This window comes from Onychostoma macrolepis, chromosome 02 (genome assembly GCF_012432095.1).
Source record: "Onychostoma macrolepis isolate SWU-2019 chromosome 02, ASM1243209v1, whole genome shotgun sequence".
NCBI lineage: Eukaryota > Metazoa > Chordata > Actinopteri > Cypriniformes > Cyprinidae > Onychostoma > Onychostoma macrolepis.
The window spans coordinates 2,066,197-2,086,155 of NC_081156.1; the positions used below are offsets into that span (position 1 = coordinate 2,066,197).

The window sequence follows — 19,959 nt, forward strand, 5'->3', positions numbered from 1 at the left end:
TCTCCCTAGGTCCCAGGCTCTGCTGTGGGTTCCTGATCCGTCGTGGTGGTCTTCGGGTCCGTCTGCTCCGCTCTGGTGGTCTTCTGCTCCACCTGTTCCACCCGCTCCGCTGTGGTGGTCCACTATCTGGCTCTGGTGGTCTTCTGCGCTACCCTGGTGGGCTCCTGCTCTATCTGCGCCGCCGTGGTGGTCTGTCTGGCTCTGGTGGTCTTCTGCACCGCCATGGAGACCTTCTGTCCCGTCTGGTCCGCCCAGGTGGGCTCAAGCTCCGTCTGGTCCGCCCTGGTGGGCTCGTGCTCTGCCGGCTCTACCTCGGTCCCAGATCACTCCGCTGCCACAACAACCTGGCCCTCCATCCCTCCCCCTGTTCCGCCTCCGCTCCACCTCCCTCCTGATTATAGACACTGTGGAGCGTCTGGAAGCCGCTCTTTGGGGGCTCTGTCACAAATCTGGTCTGCACTCCCGGTCACTCACCACTAGAGGTCACCACATGGACTTTCACACCACACATCACATGGACTCCAATTCCCATCATCCCACTCTGATCACAGCTGTCACCAATATCTCATTGCACCAATCACATGCACACCTGATCACACAGCATCACCAATCACACACACTATTTCAACCCTGGACATTCTCTCCCCAGTGGCCAAGTATTGTATGCACTATCGCTGCCCTACAGAGCCCGTTAGTTTTCCTAGCCTTGCCTTGCCTAGCCTAGCCTGCCTTTGTTGGATTGTGTTTTCCCCTGCCTGGACTATCGCTGACGTTTTGGTTCCCCTCTCCTGTCTTGCCCTTTGGATACTGTTCGCTGATCGTCGACCCATGCTTGCCCTAAGTTTACTCTTTGTCTTGTCTCTGCCATACCTGTTTGCCATTGTTTCGACCCTGCCTGTATCTTTGACCATGCCTGTAAATAAAAGCCTGCACACGGATCCGCACGCCTCTCGTCTCGTCAGCCCCGTTATAGAGAGATACTGATTTCTGACTTTCATGAGCTGTAAGCTCTAATCATCAAAATTAAAAGAAATAAACATTTCAAATATATCATTCTGTGTGTAATGAATGAATATAATATGCAAGTTTCACTTTTTGAATGGAATTAGTGAAATAAATCAACTTTTGATGATATTCTAATTATATGACCAGCACCTGTATATTTAATGAGAAAAATGGTGACGTGTTGAATACTTATTTTACTCGCTCTATATATATATATATATATATATATATATATATATATATATATATATATATATATTTATATATACAGTATCTCATAGAAGTGAGTACACCCCTCACATTTTTAAAAATATTTTATTATATGTTTTCATGTGACAACACTGAAGAAATGACACTTTGCTACAATGTAAAGTAGTGAGTGTACAGCTTGTATAACAGTGTAAATTTGCTGTCCCCTCAAAATAACTCAACACACAGCCATTAATGTCTAAACCGCTGGCCACAAAAGTGAGTACACCCCTAAGTGAAAGAGTCCAAATTGGGCCCAATTAGCCATTTTCTCTCCCCGGTGTCATGTGACTCGTTAGTGTTACAAGGTCTCAGGTGTGAATGGGGAGCAGGTGTGTTAAATTTGTTGTTATCGCACTCACTCTCTCATACTGGTCACTGGAATTTCAACATGGCACCTCATGGCAAAGAACTCTCTGAGGATCTGAAAAAAAGAATTGTTGCTCTACATAAAGATGGCATAGGCTATAAGAAGATTGCCAAGACCCTGAAACTGAGCTGCAGCACGGTGGCCAAGACCATACAGCGGTTTAACAGGACAGGTTCCACTCAGAACAGGCCTCGCCATGGTCGACCAAAGAAGTTGAGTGCACATGCTCAGCGTCATATCCAGAGGTTGTGTTTGGGAAATAGACGTATGAGTGCTGCCAGCATTGCTGCAGAGGTTGAAGGGGTGGGGGGTCAGCCTGTCAGTGCTCAGACCATATGCCGCACACTGCATCAAATTGGTCTGCATGGCTGTCGTCCCAGAAGGAAGCCTCTTCTAAAGATGATGCACAAGAAAGCCCGCAAACAGTTTGCTGAAGACAAGCAGACTAAGGACATGGATTACTGGAACCATGTCCTGTGGTCTGATGAGACCACGATAAACTTATTTGGTTCAGATGGTGTCAAGCGTGTGTGGCGGAAACCAGGTGAGGAGTACAAAGACAAGTGTGTCTTGCCTACAGTCAAGCATGGTGGTGGGAGTGTCAATTTGACACTCCCACCTTGCATGCTCTGGGGTTGCATGAGTGCTGCCGGCACTGGGGAGCTACAGTTCATTGAGGGAACCATGAATGCCAACATGTACTGTGACATACTGAAGCAGAGCATGACCCCCTCCCTTCTATTCCAACATGATAATGACCCCAAACACACCTCCGAGACGACCACTGCCTTGCTAAAGAAGCTGAGGGTAAAGGTGATGGACTGGCCAAGCATGTCTCCAGACCTAAACCCTATTGAGCATCTGTGGGGCATCCTCAAATGGAAGGTGGAGGAGAGCAAGATCTCTAACATCCACCAGCTCTGTGATGTCATCATGGAGGAGTGGAAGAGGACTCCAGTGGCAACCTGTGAAGCTCTGGTGAACTCCATGCCCAAGAGGGTTAAGGCAGTGCTGGAAAATAATGGTGGCCACACAAAATATTGACACTTTGGGCCCAATTTGGACATTTTCACTTAGGGGTGTACTCACTTTTGTGGCCAGCGGTTTAGACATTAATGGCTGTGTGTTGAGTTATTTTGAGGGGACAGCAAATTTACACTGTTATACAAGCTGTACACTCACTACTTTACATTGTAGCAAAGTGTCTTTTCTACAATGTTGTCACATGAAAAGATATAATAAAATATTTACAAAAATGTGAGGGGTGTACTCACTTCTGTGAGATACTGTCCATTTACCCAACTATTATCAAAAGTATTTCTAAATAAATACAACAAAACATTTTCTTGCGACCTTACATGAAGTTTTATGACAAAATGCATTATGAAGAAGAATTGGACCTGTTCTGCAGGTGTATTAGAGCTAATATTAGCATCATGCTTCATAAGACAATTTATGAGATTAATAGTACACTCTTACTCAGAACTCACTTCAAACTACCATTGTTTGTAATAACTTCAGTGTTTGTAATAACTTCCTTTTACGATCACATGTGGAATTTGGTCATTTACTGTTGTTAAAATATGCTATTTATAGCCTTTTATATCGCTGCACAAATTAGCATTTCAGATGTAAACATTCAACTCAAGAAAGTCACATACAAATAACCTATCGTAATCGTGTGTTTATTATCTTATATAATCTATAGTGGCTGTTGTCATGTTTATTTTTGCTGTGTAAAAGCCTTAAAATGTATGCTCTAGCTGAAACTCACGCTGTTTGTGATGGTACAACCGCCTCTCCGTTCTTAAGTTGCCAGGTATACATTCCAAGTATAATACACATTAGTAAAAGGATCAGTTTTAATTTTTATTTGTCTATATACACCTTGGGCGGCCGTGGTACATTATAAAAGTAGCCCAAAAAAACGCAACCCATGGCTCTGTAATTTTCCCCGCGACTGTATTTTCAAAATAGCCCACTTGTGCCGCTACCCTGGCAACACTGGTTCGCTGTACCCTCACCACACAATGATAGATGATCTTCCATGCTGCGATGACGGGAAGAAGTTGGGGTCAAACCTTATCAAATGATTAATTTGTGTTAAAAAAATATTAACGCTTTAAAATTTTTAGATTAATCACATGCGTTAACGTTGACACCCCTAATATATATGTGTGTGTGTGTGTCTGTGTGTATATATATATATATATATACGCACACACACATACATATATATATACAGTGGGTACGGAAAGTATTCAGACCCCCTTAAATTTTTCACTCTTTGTTATATTGCAGCCATTTGCTAAAATAATTTTTTTCCCCTCATTAATGTACACACAGCACCCCATATTGACAGAAAAACACAGAATTGTTGACATTTTTGCAGATTTATTAAAAAAGAAAAACTGAAATATCACATGGTCCTAAGTATTCAGACCCTTTGCTGTGACACTCATATATTTAACTCAGGTGCTGTCCATTTCTTCTGATCATCCTTGAGATGGTTCTACACCTTCATTTGAGTCCAGCTGTGTTTGATTATACTGATTGGACTTGATGAAAGCCACACACCTGTCTATATAAGACCTTACAGCTCACAGTGCATGTCAGAGCAAATGAGAATCATGAGGTCAAAGGAATTGCCTGAAGAGCTCAGAGACAGAACTGTGGCAAGGCACAGATCTGGCCAAGGTTATAAAAAAAATTCTGCTGCACTTAAGGTTCCTAAGAGCACAGTGGCCTCCATAATCCTTAAATGGAAGACATTTGGGACGACCAGAACCCTTCCTAGAGCTGGCCGTCCGGCCAAACTGAGCTATCGGGGGAGAAGAGCCTTGGTGAGAGAGGTAAAGAAGAACCCAAAGATCACTGTGGCTGAGCTCCAGAGATGCAGTCGGGAGATGGGAGAAAGTTGTAGAAAGTCAACCATCACTGCAGCCCTCCACCAGTCGTGGCTTTATGGCAGAGTGGCCCGACGGAAGCCTCTCCTCAGTGCAAGAAACATGAAAGCCCGCATGGAGTTTGCTAAAAAACACCTGAAGGACTCCAAGATGGTGAGAAATAAAATTCTCTGGTCTGATGAGACCAAGATAGAACTTTTTGGCCTTAATTCTAATCGGTATGTGTGGAGAAAACCAGGCACTGCTCATCACCTGTCCAATACAGTCCCAACAGTGAAGCATGGTGGTGGCAGCATCATGCTGTGGGGGTGTTTTTCAGCTGCAGGGATAGGACAACTGGTTGCAATCGATGGAAAGATAAATGCGGCCAAGTACAGGGATATCCTGGACGAAAACCTTCTCCAGAGTGCTCAGGACCTCAGACTGGGCCGAAGGTTTACCTTCCAACAAGACAATGATCCTAAGCACACAGCTAAAATAACGAAGGAGTGGCTTCACAACAACTCTGTGACTGTTCTTGAATGGCCCAGCCAGAGCCCTGACTTAAACCCAATTGAGCATCTCTGGAGAGACCTAAAAATGGCTGTCCACCAACGTTTACCATCCAACCTGACAGAACTGGAGAGGATCTGCAAGGAGGAATGACAGAGGATCCCCAAATCCAGGTGTGAAAAACTTGTTGCATCTTTCCCAGAAAGACTCATGGCTGTATTAGATCAAAAGGGTGCTTCTACTAAATACTGAGCAAAGGGTCTGAATACTTAGGACCATGTGATATTTCAGTTTTTCTGTTTTAATAAATCTGCAAAAATGTCAACAATTCTGTGTTTTTCTGTCAATAAGGGGTGCTGTGTGTACATTAATGAGGAAAAAAATTTACTTAAATGATTTTAGCAAATGGCTGCAATATAACAAAGAGTGAAAAATTGAAGGGGGTCTGAATACTTTCCGTACCCACTGTGTGTGTGTGTGTGTGTATATATATATATATATATATATATATGCATAAATTTACTAGACTAAAACTAGTGAAAATAAACAGGAAAATTATGCCAAAATATGAATACAATATAGAACAAATGAAATATATATATATATATATATATATATATACACAGTATATATAATGTAATCTATGTAGTGTAGACTACACTGTATATTATGGGACAACTTGCTTCAGTTTTACAATAGTCAAGAATGCCCAGGGAGCTGACAGCCATGTTTACTGAATGTTCTTCATGATTGATATAATGTGTTGTTTAAAAGAATGAAGTCATAGAGGATAGCACATAGTATACTAAAAATAACAGTAACACGGACCTATTGAGTACTCCTGCCCTGAGAGCAGCGCATAGTTCAGTTCAAATAACAGTAATGTGAATATTGAGTACTGCTGCCCTGAGAGCAGCGCATAGTTCAGTAAAAATAATAGTAATACGGACCTATTGAGTACTCCTGCCCTGAGAGCAGCGCATAGTTCAGTTCAAATAACATGAATATTGAGTAATATGAATGAATATTGTAATATGAATATTGAGTAATGATACTCCTGCCCTGAGAGCAGCGCATAGTTCAGTAAAAACAACAGTAATATGAATATTGAGTACTCCTGCCCTGAGAGCAGTGCATAGTACACTAAAAGTAACAGTAATATGAATATTGAGTAATGTTACTCCTGGCATAATACACAAAAAATAACAGTAATATGAATATTGAGTAATGTTACTCCTGCCCTGAGAGCAGCACATAGTTCAGTAAAAATAAGAGTAATATGAATATTGAGTACTCCTGCCCTAAGAGCAGCGCATAGTATACTAAAAATAACAGTAATATGAATATTGAGTGCATAGTTCAGTATAAATAACAGTAATATGAATATTGAGTACTCCTGCCCCAAGAGCAGCGCATAGTTCAGTAAAAATAACAGTAATATGAATATTGAGTACTCCTGCCCCGAGAGCAATACTAATGCTAATGCTAATGCTAACGCTAACTGACTGATGAAATGTCACGGCAGAGATTTGAAGGAGTTCTGTTGTCGCTCATATCAGTTTCACAGACTGCATGTTTTCACAGAAAAGCATGTTTTACTCCAGTTGCCAAAAAGAACAATCTTGCTTCATCAGTCCACAAAATATTGAGCCATTTCTCTTTAGGCCAGTCAATGTGTTCTTTGACAAATTGTAACCTCTTCATTTTTTCAACAATGGGACTTTGCGGGGGCTTCTTGCTGATAGTTTGGCTTCACATATGCGTCTTCTAATTGTTACAGTACTCACAGGTAACTTTAGACTTTCTTTGATCACCCTGGAGTTGATCATTGGCTGAGTCTTTGCCATTTTAGCTATTCTTCGATCCATTCGAATGGTTGTTTTCCATTTTCTTCCACATCTTTCTGGTTTTGGTTGCCATTTTAAAGCATTTGATATAATTTTAGCTGAGCAGCCTATCATTTTCTGCACTTCTTTTTATGTTATCCCCTCTATAATCAACTTTTAAATCAAAGTACGCTATTCTTTTGAACAATATCTGGGGGGGGGGGGCGCCCATAATCCTACAAATTATGACACACAAAAATAAATAGGCTACGATTCAAACACACTCAATCTTATTGCTATGTCGATGAGACCATGTCTATTAAACCATTAAAATCACAATCACATCGGAATATTTAAACCTGCTTTCGCGCAGCCGCTGATCCAGAGAGAGCAGCGCTCATCATAAACTTTATGTTTGAAAAAGCTTTACAAGCAGTCTACACAGTAGGCTACATTTCTGTGTTGCAAAAATGAAATAATAATTAAAGCATTGGGATAAAAGTTTATAGTCCGGATATAGACTCTGATGTCGCGGCAGCCGCGTTCAAAATGAGAAACTGACTTTTGGAACTGATGTTACGCTTCAAATGATTGCAATGGGCGGCGCCAGGGAGGGGCTAGCTGGTGCTCCAGCACCCCTAAAAAGACCAAAGCACCCCCATAGTTTAAGAAAGATTAAATAATACAAAAACATTTGTCTACTTACACATGCATAACTCGTGCAATGGAATAATATGTGACGTGATTTGCAGTCGCACATTTCGTAATGTCACAGCATTTTATTTAAAAAATGGATCGGTTCCTTGTGCCAGGCTAGGCCAGCCCCCGACTATGGATTTTTCTAGTAAACTAGTCGAACGTTTATATTAAATAGATTAATATAATAACCTACTAAACCATCTTTTAATAAGCATTTAGGCGTAAATACATTCCACGCTCAAGCGTGCGCATAAAGTTTGCTGCAAAGCACCGGCAAAAGTAATAATTATGAATGCATTATTATGGTAAAAGAAGACATTTTAATTATTTATTACTAAACTAGTGCTTTCTCAGTTAGTGTCAGCTGCAAACGCCGGCGCTGACTCTCCATCTCCACAGTATGGCTAATGGACATGCACATTTTCATACGGACTACATAATTAGAGAAGATTTGTTTTTTATTTTAATTAGTTTGTACCCACTGCGCAAAGACACGTCCAAACAACGTCTTTTGTACGTCGTCTTTGAACATCCAATTTTGGTCCCCTGAAGGTGCAGACTGTGACGCCAGATGACCTCTTTTTTCCAACGTCTAACGAACGTCCAGTATTGACATCCACAGGACCTCTGAATAAGGGCTAATTGTAGGCCAAATGTGGTCATTGTGGACGTCTTTACTACATTAAACTTAAACTCATTTTAGACATCATTTTATACTGCTTATAGGCTCTGTACATAACTGTAGTCCCATTTCAGAAGGTGGCATACTGTTCAAGTTAATTTTCCTATAGCTTCATTTGATTGTCTCGGCAGCAGATGATAAATGGAAAAGGTGTAATGCATTTCCAATTCAATCCTGCTGCTGAGCGAAACGAAGCTACAGGAAAATTAACTGCTACAGGAAACAGGTCCTTCACCTTCTGGAAACATGGGACTACAGCTATAAACAGAGGTTTACAAATAAATCACAACTCAATCACCACTCACTTATTCCATCTTTATTGTTTTTAACTGGCACAAATGTCACTAATAAGCTTTGACTAGTTAAATTTCCTGCCAACTACCATTAAAATTTAGGAACATGAATTTAATGGCTTGCATACATCACTTCAATGTTGTGCAAACTTTCTAAAATCAACACTGGTGGTAAAATACAAAAAAGTAAAAATAAAATAATAATAATAATAAAGTTGCACAGCCCACCTTGTGTGGGTCTGTATCATAACAACAAATGTACAACAATAAAAATTTAAGTGCTTAACCGAATGTGTTTTGTGGGTCGGAACTGGGCCCCATTTATATTTCTTTATTAATTCCTCTTGATAAAGTTAATGTGCTAATATGCAAAATCATCTTTCAAACCACTCCAACTCTTAAGTTAAAATGTTTTTTTTTGTTTTTTGTTTTTTGGAAACCTGTACCTGACCTGATTTGATGATTTTATGTGGTGCTCAACAGTGTTGGGTTAGTTACTCAAAGAATGTAATATATTACTCATTACTAGTTACTCCTTTCAAAGGTAATATTGTTACTTTACTTATTACTTTCTGGCAACAGTAATTAGTTACACTACTAGTTACATTACTTTTTCTTCACGCCCCACAGAAGTTGTAACTGTCTATCTTCCACATAAAATTCTACAATATTACTAACAACATATTTCTGCCTCATCATTTGACCAAAATCCACACTGGATCGCAGTCAGAAGTTATTACAAACACTCAATATTGATTGATAGTGGCATTCAAGTACAAGTGTTGTATTAATCTCATTAATTGTCATGTGTACATAAATTTCGTTATGTATTTTATCAAATCACATGAGTTTGTAAGAAACTGTTTAATTTTCAAAAAATATTTTAAATTATATTATATTAATATAATGTACCACATGCTGATAATGCAATATTTCTATCTGCTTTTCCATATTCCAAGCTTGCCTGCTGCACAGGGGACATCACATGCATGTGCGAGTCATGAAAATTATGACAATAAATCTAGGAATTATTTGATTGTTAGATTTTAAATCAGCGGGGTTGAGGCATCAAAAGTAACTAAGTAACTAAGCTGTTTTATGGAAAGTAACTAATATTATTACTGAAATCTTATTAGTAATTAGTTACACTACTAGTTACTGCAAAAAGTAATATTATTACAGTAACTAATTACTAGTAACTAGTTACTGCTCAATACATTTTAAATTACATGATAAAATATTTCAACTGTGAAGAAAATGACTTCAACTCAATCTCTAAATCACATTTTTTTATTGGGTAAAACAAAATATTAAACAAAAATAGATAAAAACACTTGAATAGATCAGGGCCAGTGCAGACTCCTCATATATTGATATTCATTAACCATGTTGATATTTTCTGCACATGCCTTCGACGTCCAAAAAAAGTTACCTAGTCCGACGTTCAAATGCTGAACTGCATATTGACGTCCAAATGGGGTCTTGGTTAGACGTCCAAATAGCGGACCTAGTTTGCATGTCCTGCAGACGTGCAGAATTGGTCTTGGACCGACGGACGCAATATAGACATAATCTGCACGTCCGTCAGACGTCTATAGTTTAGTGGGTAGTAGACATTTCAAGCTTTCTGTAGATTTGTTTCAGTTTAGTTTATGTCTGTGAGACGGTTCATTGTTGCGACGCGCTCCATCCACAGAGACTGCATGCGACGACAGAAAGCACATCCAAAAATTAATAAGTATTTTAAGTTTTTTCCGCAGGAAAAAAAATAAAGAAAAAAGATTGCGCGGGCGCCCCCATGTCATACATTAAGTGCGATAATAGGCCTACTCCTACACTCCTCATAAATACTTGAAATGCACCTACAGCGATTTTATTATTAATATAATAATAATATATAATGTTTTGGTCATATTTACTATTGCCCATCCCCCCCCTGTCATTGTTCTAGCATCTCTGTCGCCACCCCGATTATAAATGTTATGTTATGCCAGAAGGTACCAGTGACTGTTAAAATGTATCTGATGTCTAATTCATTCAATCAAGAGATTCGTTCAAAAACTAAAGAAGTTCATATATTTCAAATAATTTTTACATATTTTTATTTTAATTGGCTCATTTATAACATTTTACATTCATTAAAATAAAACATTTTGTAAGAAACCTATAGCCTACATATTATTTTGTATTTGTCTAATGTTTTGCTTCTGAATCTGAGAACCACGATCTCTATTCTAAAAATCAATTATCCAGAGTCTTAATAAGTAGGCTATCTGGCATCTAATACTAACTGTTTCTAATATTAAAATGTTTGACTAGGATGTAAAAGGTACAATCTTAGACACTTTATTTAGTACAATAACAAGGATTTGGTACATTTATAATGCATTATAATGCTACTTCTAATCCACCGTGCCAGTGCGCAAAGGTGTCCACAGTTTTCATTTTGTGACATTCTTCAAAATATTTACCTTTATGTTTTTTACATTTTAATTTTGTTTGAACTATTCCTTTATCACTAAGACAAATGGACAAATGATCAATGGAATAAAGAACATACAAAGCTCACACTTTTGTGGCATTTATCTTAAATTCGTTTTCAGATCCTCAGGGAAAAACTGATATTTATGAAGAATATTGTGCATTGATTTAGGAGTCAATACTTGTATGATTTTGTTACTGTACATAACACAAGGAACCACGTGAAGTATCAAACAAGCCTTTAAAATGCATCTGTAGAGGACAGTCTGTTCCGAGGTCTCTGCTTCTGTTAATATTCTGCTTTGGCTGCTCATTGATCAGGTTCTCAGAGCCTTAGACCATTCATCTTTCTGTTCTGGGCTATTGTTCAGTGTCCCAACACCCCAGCAAATTATTAATACCCGTCACACTGATTATTACAGCATGCACAAACCATCTTATTTGTAGAATGCCCCACTGAACCCCTGAGAAATAGTTTTTGCTGTGCTGCATTTTTGAAAGTGGTAACAAGACTTACTTATATAATCTCTCTCTCCCTCTTTCAGTCAGTTCAGCCAAGCTCTTTGTAATATACAGTATGAATCAGCTTTCCAGGTCCCACTCCAACTGGAAACAGGGTGAAGATACAGTTACACCTGATGTGTTACTTCTAACCAAACTGCACATTATTGCTATCTAAATTCAAATACAGCCTAACAAGGCAATAGAAAATCACAAACTCTTTTTTCTTTCATGTCAAGTCAAGTCAAGTCACCTTTATTTATATAGCGCTTTTAACAATACAGATTGTGTCAAAGCACTTAACAGTATCAAATTGGAAGATAGAGTGTCAGTAATGTATAATGATAAGATTAAACACTCAATTTTCAGTTAAAGGCATTTCATTATTGAATTCAGAGATGTTATTGTCTAGCTTAGTTTAGTTTAAATAGTATCTGTGCAATCAAATAAAAAGATAAAAGATAAAAACAACCTGAAATATTAAGTTGCAAATGTCATAGATTCCCTGTATTTGTCTTTGGACTTTTATTGTGAAGTGTATTCTCTGTCCCTATTGCCCCTGTTTGTCCCTCTGCCTGTTCCCTTGTCTACAATCCAAATTCTGGAAATGTTGGGACATTTTTTAAATTTTAATAAAATGAAAACGAAAATAATTTCAAATCACATGAGCCAATATTTTATTCACAATAGAACATAGATAACATAAATGTTTAAACTGAGAAATTTTACAATTTAATGCACAAAAATTAGCTTATTTAAAATTTTATGCCTGCTACAGGTTTCAAAATAGTTGGGACGGGGGCATGTTTACCTAGCCTGGTAATACCAAACTCTGCTACTTCGCTTTGCTTCGTAGACAGAGTCTGGAAGGGCATAATTGACAAGCATTTACTTTCTCGTGGGCAAATCATTGGTGTACCCGTAAGCCAATCACATAACGTTTGGTTATGAAGTATGTTATTCTCCGGCTCAGCCTCCTCGAACTTCTGCTGTAAACACAGGTATGCGGCGAAAACAAAACCATCGAGCGAAATACCGGAGTGAAGATGGCTGTGAATGACTTTTGCAGATTATGTGAAGTAAATCTACGCATCCACAATTATCGTCTTGCCGGACTTTGGCCTCCCCAGTTTCTCGCTGACGATCGGTAACAGTTGATAAATTAAACTTTTCCCAAAACCTGTCGGGAGTAGGGCCACAACATCACCTCCATTCAAAATGCGAACCAAACACTCTTCTTGTTCGGGCTTCGGTTGGCAAATGCCGGGAATATTCTCCACAACAGAGCGAATAGCATCCCGTGTCTCCATGTCCTCTGTCGTTTTAGATTTCCCTCACCTAAACTACAATCTTAAATTCGGCGCTTAGCGTCTACGTCACGGCTCTCAGACCGCCCTCTGTTTGTTGGCTGGCCCGGCTGCTGCGGAGCCAGAGATAAAGTGGGAGATGGTTTGCTATATCAGACTGAGTACAGAAGCGAAATGAAATTGAGCGGAAGTACGAAGTCTGACGTAGTCTGGCTAATGTTTACCATAGTGTAGCATCTCCTCTTCTTTTCAAAACAGTTTGAAGACGTCTGGGCATCAATGTTATGAGTTTCTGGAGTTTTGGTGTTGGAATTTGGTCCCATTCTTACCTGATATAGGTTTCCAGCTGCTGAAGAGTTTGTGGTCGTCTTTGACGTATTTTCCGTTTAAAGGTTGTGCCAAATGTTCTCTATAGGTGAAAGATCTGGACTGCAGGCAGGCCAATTCAGCACCCGAACTCTTCTACTACGAAGCCATGCTGTTGTAATAGCTGCAGTATGTGGTTTTGCATTGTCCTGCTGAAATACACAAGGCCTTCCCTGAAACAGACGTCGTCTGGAGGGGAGCATTTGTTGCTCTAAAACCTTTATATACCTTTCAGCATTCATAGTGTCTTCCAAAACATGCAAGCTGCCCATACCATATGCACTTATGAACCCCCATACCATCAGAGATGCTTCGCATCCAACAAAGGTCTTCGGCCTTGTCCCTTATGCACAGAGATTTCTCCAGTTTTTCTGAATCTTTTGATGATGTTATGCACTGTAGATGATGAGATTTGCAAAGCCTTTGCAATTTGATATTGAGGAACGTTGTTTTTAAAGTATTCCACAATCTTTTTACGCACTCTTTCACAGATTGGAGAGCCTCTGTCCATCTTTACTTCTTAGAGACTCTGCCTCTCTAAGACATCCCTTTTATAGCTAATCATGTTACAGACCTGATGTGAATTAACTTAATTAGTTGCTAGATGTTCTCCCAGCTGAATCTTTTCAAAATTTCTTGCTTTTTCAGCCCTTTGTTGCCCCCGTGCCAACTTTTTTGAGACCTGTAGCAGGCATCAAATTTGATAAATTAAACTCATTTAGTGGATAAAAGTGTCAAATTTCTCAGTTGAAACTTTTATGTTCTATTATTAATAAAATATTGGCTCATGAGATTTGAAAGTCTTAGTTTTCATTTTATTCAAATTTAAAAAAACGTCCCAACATTTCCGGAATTCGGGTTGTAGTCACTCTCTTGACATTGCATATGGGGAAACCCTTTTCCTCCAAAATGCTAAATCCTGATTGAATCACTCTATTACTCTACAATAGACAACAGTGTTCGAGTATTTGCCTGATTGGCAGGCTCAGCTGCTATATAGGAGATATCAGGTGCCAATTTACCTCAGAATCTTTCTCCTTCATCTGAAACCTGTTTCACCATTGACCTGTGCGACGAGAGCAGACGTGTGGAAAGTGATTCCCTACTGCACTATGGCGAGAAAAAAAAAGAAGAAAGCTAGAAGATGTCTCTTCACGGATGCTGCATGTTGTAGGGTATCAGAGCGAATCAGACAATTTAAGATTCGATCAGAATATGGTTGAAACAACCCAAGATGTCATAAATCTGTCCACGATACCCTGGCACCACGAGTCTGAAGCAAGTCCACCATTTAGCAGCTTTGAGCATTCTCACAGCATAAAACAAAAGAACACTTATTGATAATTCCAACGCAGGAAGGAGTTTGTCAAATTTGGTGCAAGTATCCAATTGGTCAAGACACCATTTGGGATGTGTCCAACAGCCGAGTTTAAAAGCTCAGGACACCAACAAATTTAGCTTTTTGCTCTTAGCCATGCTTTTGCCACCACTGCTTTTTAGCGCTCTTTGAACGTGCTCTGGCTTACATGCCAGCTGCTTCGTACATCATGAGGAGAATATCCATCTAGTCTCATCACACTCTTATTCTCTTTCTTTTAGTTCAGTTTATTTTCTTTTCCGTTGAGAGTTTCCCTTTCTGAGTTAAGTTTTGCCGCAAAGTCCAATTCCGACTGCGCCTGCCTCAAAACTTCAACCACTGACTACACACCATTCGTCATCCAACGCCCAAGATGTCACTTCGAATGCCCAATGACCATGAGCAACCTTGGGAAACCCCTTTCTGCAACAACCACAACAAAGGGAACCCCTTACACAGGCAACAAAAGTACCTTCAGATTCTAGCTGAACTGGTGCATTTAATATAAATTTTAACCTCATTGAGGAACTTAATGCGAGGGTTAATTAAATGATTGCTGATTGTTCAGGTCTAAGCAATTGCACATATTGCTATAAACTTGGGATTTCACATTTTTATTCTCTTAAGCCAGGCTCACACTACAGCATGTTTGGCTGGATTTTGCTGTCGTGGACAGATTTTCACAGTGTGCTTACTTAATCAAATTAACTAACTAGAAATAAATTTAACAAATCCAGATCGTCATCAGCACCTCAGCACTGAGTACGAGTTCGCGCCGTGACCCTAAGCCACCGATTTGACAGAGGTTGCACAAGAAATCACGCTACAGCACAAAGCCGACCCCTCAGCAGCAAGGATGTCTAGCAGACGAGACTCAGCATTCCTTATGTTCGTTCCAGGAGGAAAACTGCATGGTCTGTGGACGATGGCAGACCAGTGACAAAAAGAGCACGTTTTCGCTCAGAGTTCCCTCAGTGTCTGGTTAACATGCAGAAGAGCACACTTCAACCCTGCCAGCCGATTACATTCTTGGGGATAGTTTTAGACTCGCACACGATGCTTGCATGTTTATCAGCACAGAGGGTTTAGTCTATTCACGATACACTGGTCTTTTTTTGCAGGGCAGAGTGGTCCCTCTGAAAACGGGACTGATGGCAGCTGCAGCCACTGTCTGCCGCCTGGGCTTGCTGAGCACAGCCATGTACGAACAAGGTACCACTAAGGGCAGAGTGGTGAGATGAATAGTGGTTACCACAGAAGTGTCACTGTCAGTTTGGAGAGGCATCTGCGATGGCAGACCAGCATTTGGGATGTGGAGGATTGAACAAAAGCCGGCATATAAACTGCCTAGAAATGGAAGCTGTTCACTTAACACTGCAGGAATTTATCCTGTTCGTGAGAGACCATCACGCTCTGATCTGAACGGACAATACAGCGGCGGCAGTGTACATCAATTGCCAGGGAGGAGTGAATTCACGTGCCCTGCAAAGCCTGGCAGTGCGCTTGCTGCTTTGCAATTGCTCCTTCCTCCAGGAATACCTATGGCTATGGCTACCTATGCGGGTAGCTATCCCTCTATGCTAAAAGTATATGTGCCCACTATCACTGCCTCACATGACACGTTGGAGGGTCGCTCAGTGGGTAAACACCCTCTAGTAACGAGCTTCTTCAGGCTGTGAGGTAGCTGAATGTCCCCTTTCCTCAGCTGATGCTGGTACGGAGCATGTCACGCTAGTGACAGTACTGCTTGACTATGTATAGGGAGGCGCCAGTGCTGCTTTACTTTCCGTGCTGTTGCAGATGCATGCTCTATTGTATCTGCTTTACTTAAGTTAGATCAGCATGGTTTTCACACAGCGGGGTTTTACACGTTCCCCATATGTGATGTCGAGAGACCGACTCGATTAGGGAATGTCTCTGGTTACTCAACGTAACCGTGGTTCCCTGAGAGTAGCGAATTCATTTGAAATCATTCATTCGAAAGATTCTTAGGTAAATTGACACCTGATATCGCCTATATACCAGCTGAGCCCACCATACTCAAATGCCATTGACTATTAGAGAGCAATAGAGTGATTCAATCAGGCTTCAGCATTTCAGAGGAAAAGGGTTTTCCCACACGTAATGTCTCATTCCCTACTCTCAGGGAACCACGGTTACGTTGAGTAACCGGAGACATTTTCTCCAATTTCCATAACATTACAGAACAACAGACCCAATCTACTGCTCTATCAGGAGTATGCCTAATCCTTCTTCGCCAGGGCGAGCTTTCCTCTAAGGACAGATTTTGGACTTGCCTTATCAAACCCACCTCCCGGACAATACTATTTTTTTTTTTTTTTTTTTTTGTGCTGCACTCAAAAAACAAACAAAGAAAAAAAAACACCCTGCAGTCCCATATCCAGTGGTCCCAGAAACTATTCTACTGTCATCTGTGCTGCCCGTGAAGGTGACCAGCATTTTGTGTGTTTGGGCTGCACACACATAGACAGTTACCCCTGTCACTGCTATGGCACCTGTTCTCTCTGATTTGCCAATGGAGGCCGTTCCTGGGCTGGCACCTCTGCCCTGGCTTCCTGCCCTGCCTGCTCCACCCCAGCTGTATTCTCTCAGTGCATTCCAAATGGGATACAGTGAAAACAATCATGGCCACCATTTTGAAGGGTCGTTGTAAACCGAAGTGCTCAAAACTGGCCACTTCAAAGGGCCCTTCAGAATGAAGGATTTCGAAGGGTACAACTGATAGACACTTCGGCCCCCCTTAATCCTTTGCGCTGAGGGCACAGGATTCGTTGTCATGGTTACCCTTGTTAGTTTCTTTGGTCATTAATCAGTCTCACCTGTTGCTTGTTAGCCCTTTATTCTCACTGTATAGACACTAAAAGTGGTAGGGTACTACGGGGCTAAAGGCGCCTTTGATATTATTTTCATCTAAACCACTAGATGGCACAAAAACGTGGCACTTTCCAAAACATTCGCTTTTCAAGATGCACCTGTTTATTTGTCTGATCTTTGATGCGATCGCGCGCAGCAATGCAAAGTTGATTCTGTGCTTACTTGATCTAATATTTTATGTTTTTTAAAATGTTGTAGATTTAATTAGCAAATGAGAATCGCTAAAATTAATGCATATATTTTGAGACAAAGGTCTTCTTTATGATTTTCAGTTTTGTTTAAGATAATTAAAGCAACAGTTTTTAAACAACGAAAGAATGTGTAAAAGTATGGTATTTGGGGTAAAAAGCGCCTCTGCTGTTGGGGCTAAAGGCGCACTGTAATTAACATGATAATTAATAGATGGCTTACTTTTCCATTTGTTGACATGGTTAGATTCAGATGGTAAATATCATATATTATGTTGTTATAAATATCATATATATTATGTATGTGTCCATATTAGAGGTAATCACCATGTTTAGAATGAAACCATCATATTTTAAAACATGATATTAATCATATCATACAATAAAATATCATACCGTAAATATATTTTCAATTATTATTGGATCTCCTTCAATACTTTCAGAATCTTTACTAATTAAAATTATTTTGTTTCTGTATTTTAAAAAAATATTTTTTACATTAACATTTTAATGACAGTATATTTATTGAAATTTTTTATTTTTTCAAATTAAGCAGAAAACAGTACAAACTTTGCTAAAGTGATTGTTTTGAACAAGTATTAACTTTATTATTAAACAAAAAATTATTTCAGCTGAAGTATTTGTATCAATACCATGTGCCTTTTACCCCATGCTGGTGGGCCTTTTACCCCGTGTGTGGGATAAAAGGCCCCCCTTGCCACCTCATACATTTATAAGATTTTTTAACAAAATAAACAACTTGAATGATTTATTTTGACACAAAATCTGTTGCTCCATTAATGTTCAATACAACGTATATATTTCTTTCTGCAATTATACATTTTAGGTGCAGTGAATGGGCCTTTAGCCCCATTGTAGGTGGGCCTTTAGCCCCGTTGTACCCTACTTAGGTTTCACTCAGTGAAACCATTCACTCATATACCTAATCTTTGGACCAAGTTTGCAAAACTGCAAGCACATCACGTGCTTTAAACTCAGTTTGTTACTGTAAAACAAACTTTTTGCAAAACTCTAAACACAGTTCACTATATTAGACTCATGTGAAAACAATTATAGCTAATTTGCTCAATTAGAATTCAGAGCTTGAGAACTGAATATATAGGCTTTAGGATGGCTTTCATGGTTTGAACAACAATGGAGGCCAATTTTAGAGAGAGTTAGAGCAAGAGGAGTGAGAGTAAGAGGGGGATGAGGAGAAGGAGTACAACAAGGAAGAGGACAGAGGAAAACAATTATGAATGAGATCCAGCCCCTTTTGGTTGACCATGTGGTCAATCATGGTTTGAGTTTCAGGGAGGCTGGGCAGAGGGTCCAGCATAACTTAAGCCCCTACACTGTAGCTAGTGTCATCTGGACATTTCAAAATGAGAACAGGTAAGTAAACCTACACTCTATAACATGCTACTGTACTTACAGCACTACAGAAACTTTTAATTGCATACTAAAAGACCTTGAAACTTAACCATTCACTTCATGATTTTACAGAATTGATAGATGACCCTACATTAGAGGAAGAAAATGGATTTTCACAGCAGAGCAGGAACAACACAGTGAATATGGTCATAGCAAACAACAGCAATTTGACAATTGCAACAACACATCATCACTGACGACACAACATTCAGTAACATAAATAGGGTGAGTTTATCCACACCCAGCAATCTCCTGAAAAGCAATCAGATTTGTATGAAGCAGCTCTACAGAATACCATTTGAATGAAATTCTGACAGAGTTATACAACTTCGCTATGAAAACATGCAAGCTATACTGTCCTTATTGACTGCTCTGTGTATGTTACTGACTTACAATGTTTTGTCTTGTCTGTTTCAGAGAGTTATGGAACTAGAAGCTGCTGTAGAGCATCATGATTTTATTTATGTTAAAGAGGTTGGCTTTAACCGATGCAAAACTAGACTTCACGAGTTCACATATAATAAACAGAGTAAAGGTTATGCATATTTGGCTTGCTGTCTGGGGAGAGGGCTCCGAGCTCTGTAATTCTTCCCGAACCCGGAGCACTCCCCCCTGTTCGGGGAGGGGGCTCTGAGCTCGGTATTTAGCCCGGACCAAGAGTCCTTCCTCCGAGTGCTCCTCCCCATGCTGGGGTAGGAACGGGATGATGGTGTGGAGTCGGGGTGGGGGAGGGATGCTCAAAGACTGTAGAGAGAATGAAGGTAAGATGGTTTAGCTATTTACTGTATGGAGGTTCTCTCTCGAGCTGATAGGCTAGACGATGTAATTGCTGATGATGCATTGGCCGGGTTAATTATCTGACCGTGCTCCTCCCGAACTTTGTTAATGAAACATCATGTAGGGCAGCG

General features: G+C 39.9%; 1 long non-coding RNA gene across 1 annotated transcript; it reads left to right on the forward strand.

Moving 5' to 3' along the window:
- Window positions 1–18,786: 18,786 nt before the first annotated feature.
- LOC131531224 (uncharacterized) lies at window positions 18,787–19,561 on the forward strand. Its single transcript, XR_009268608.1, has 3 exons — window positions 18,787–19,012; window positions 19,124–19,276; window positions 19,469–19,561. It is a non-coding gene; the product is annotated as an uncharacterized LOC131531224 (long non-coding RNA).
- Window positions 19,562–19,959: the final 398 nt, after the last annotated feature.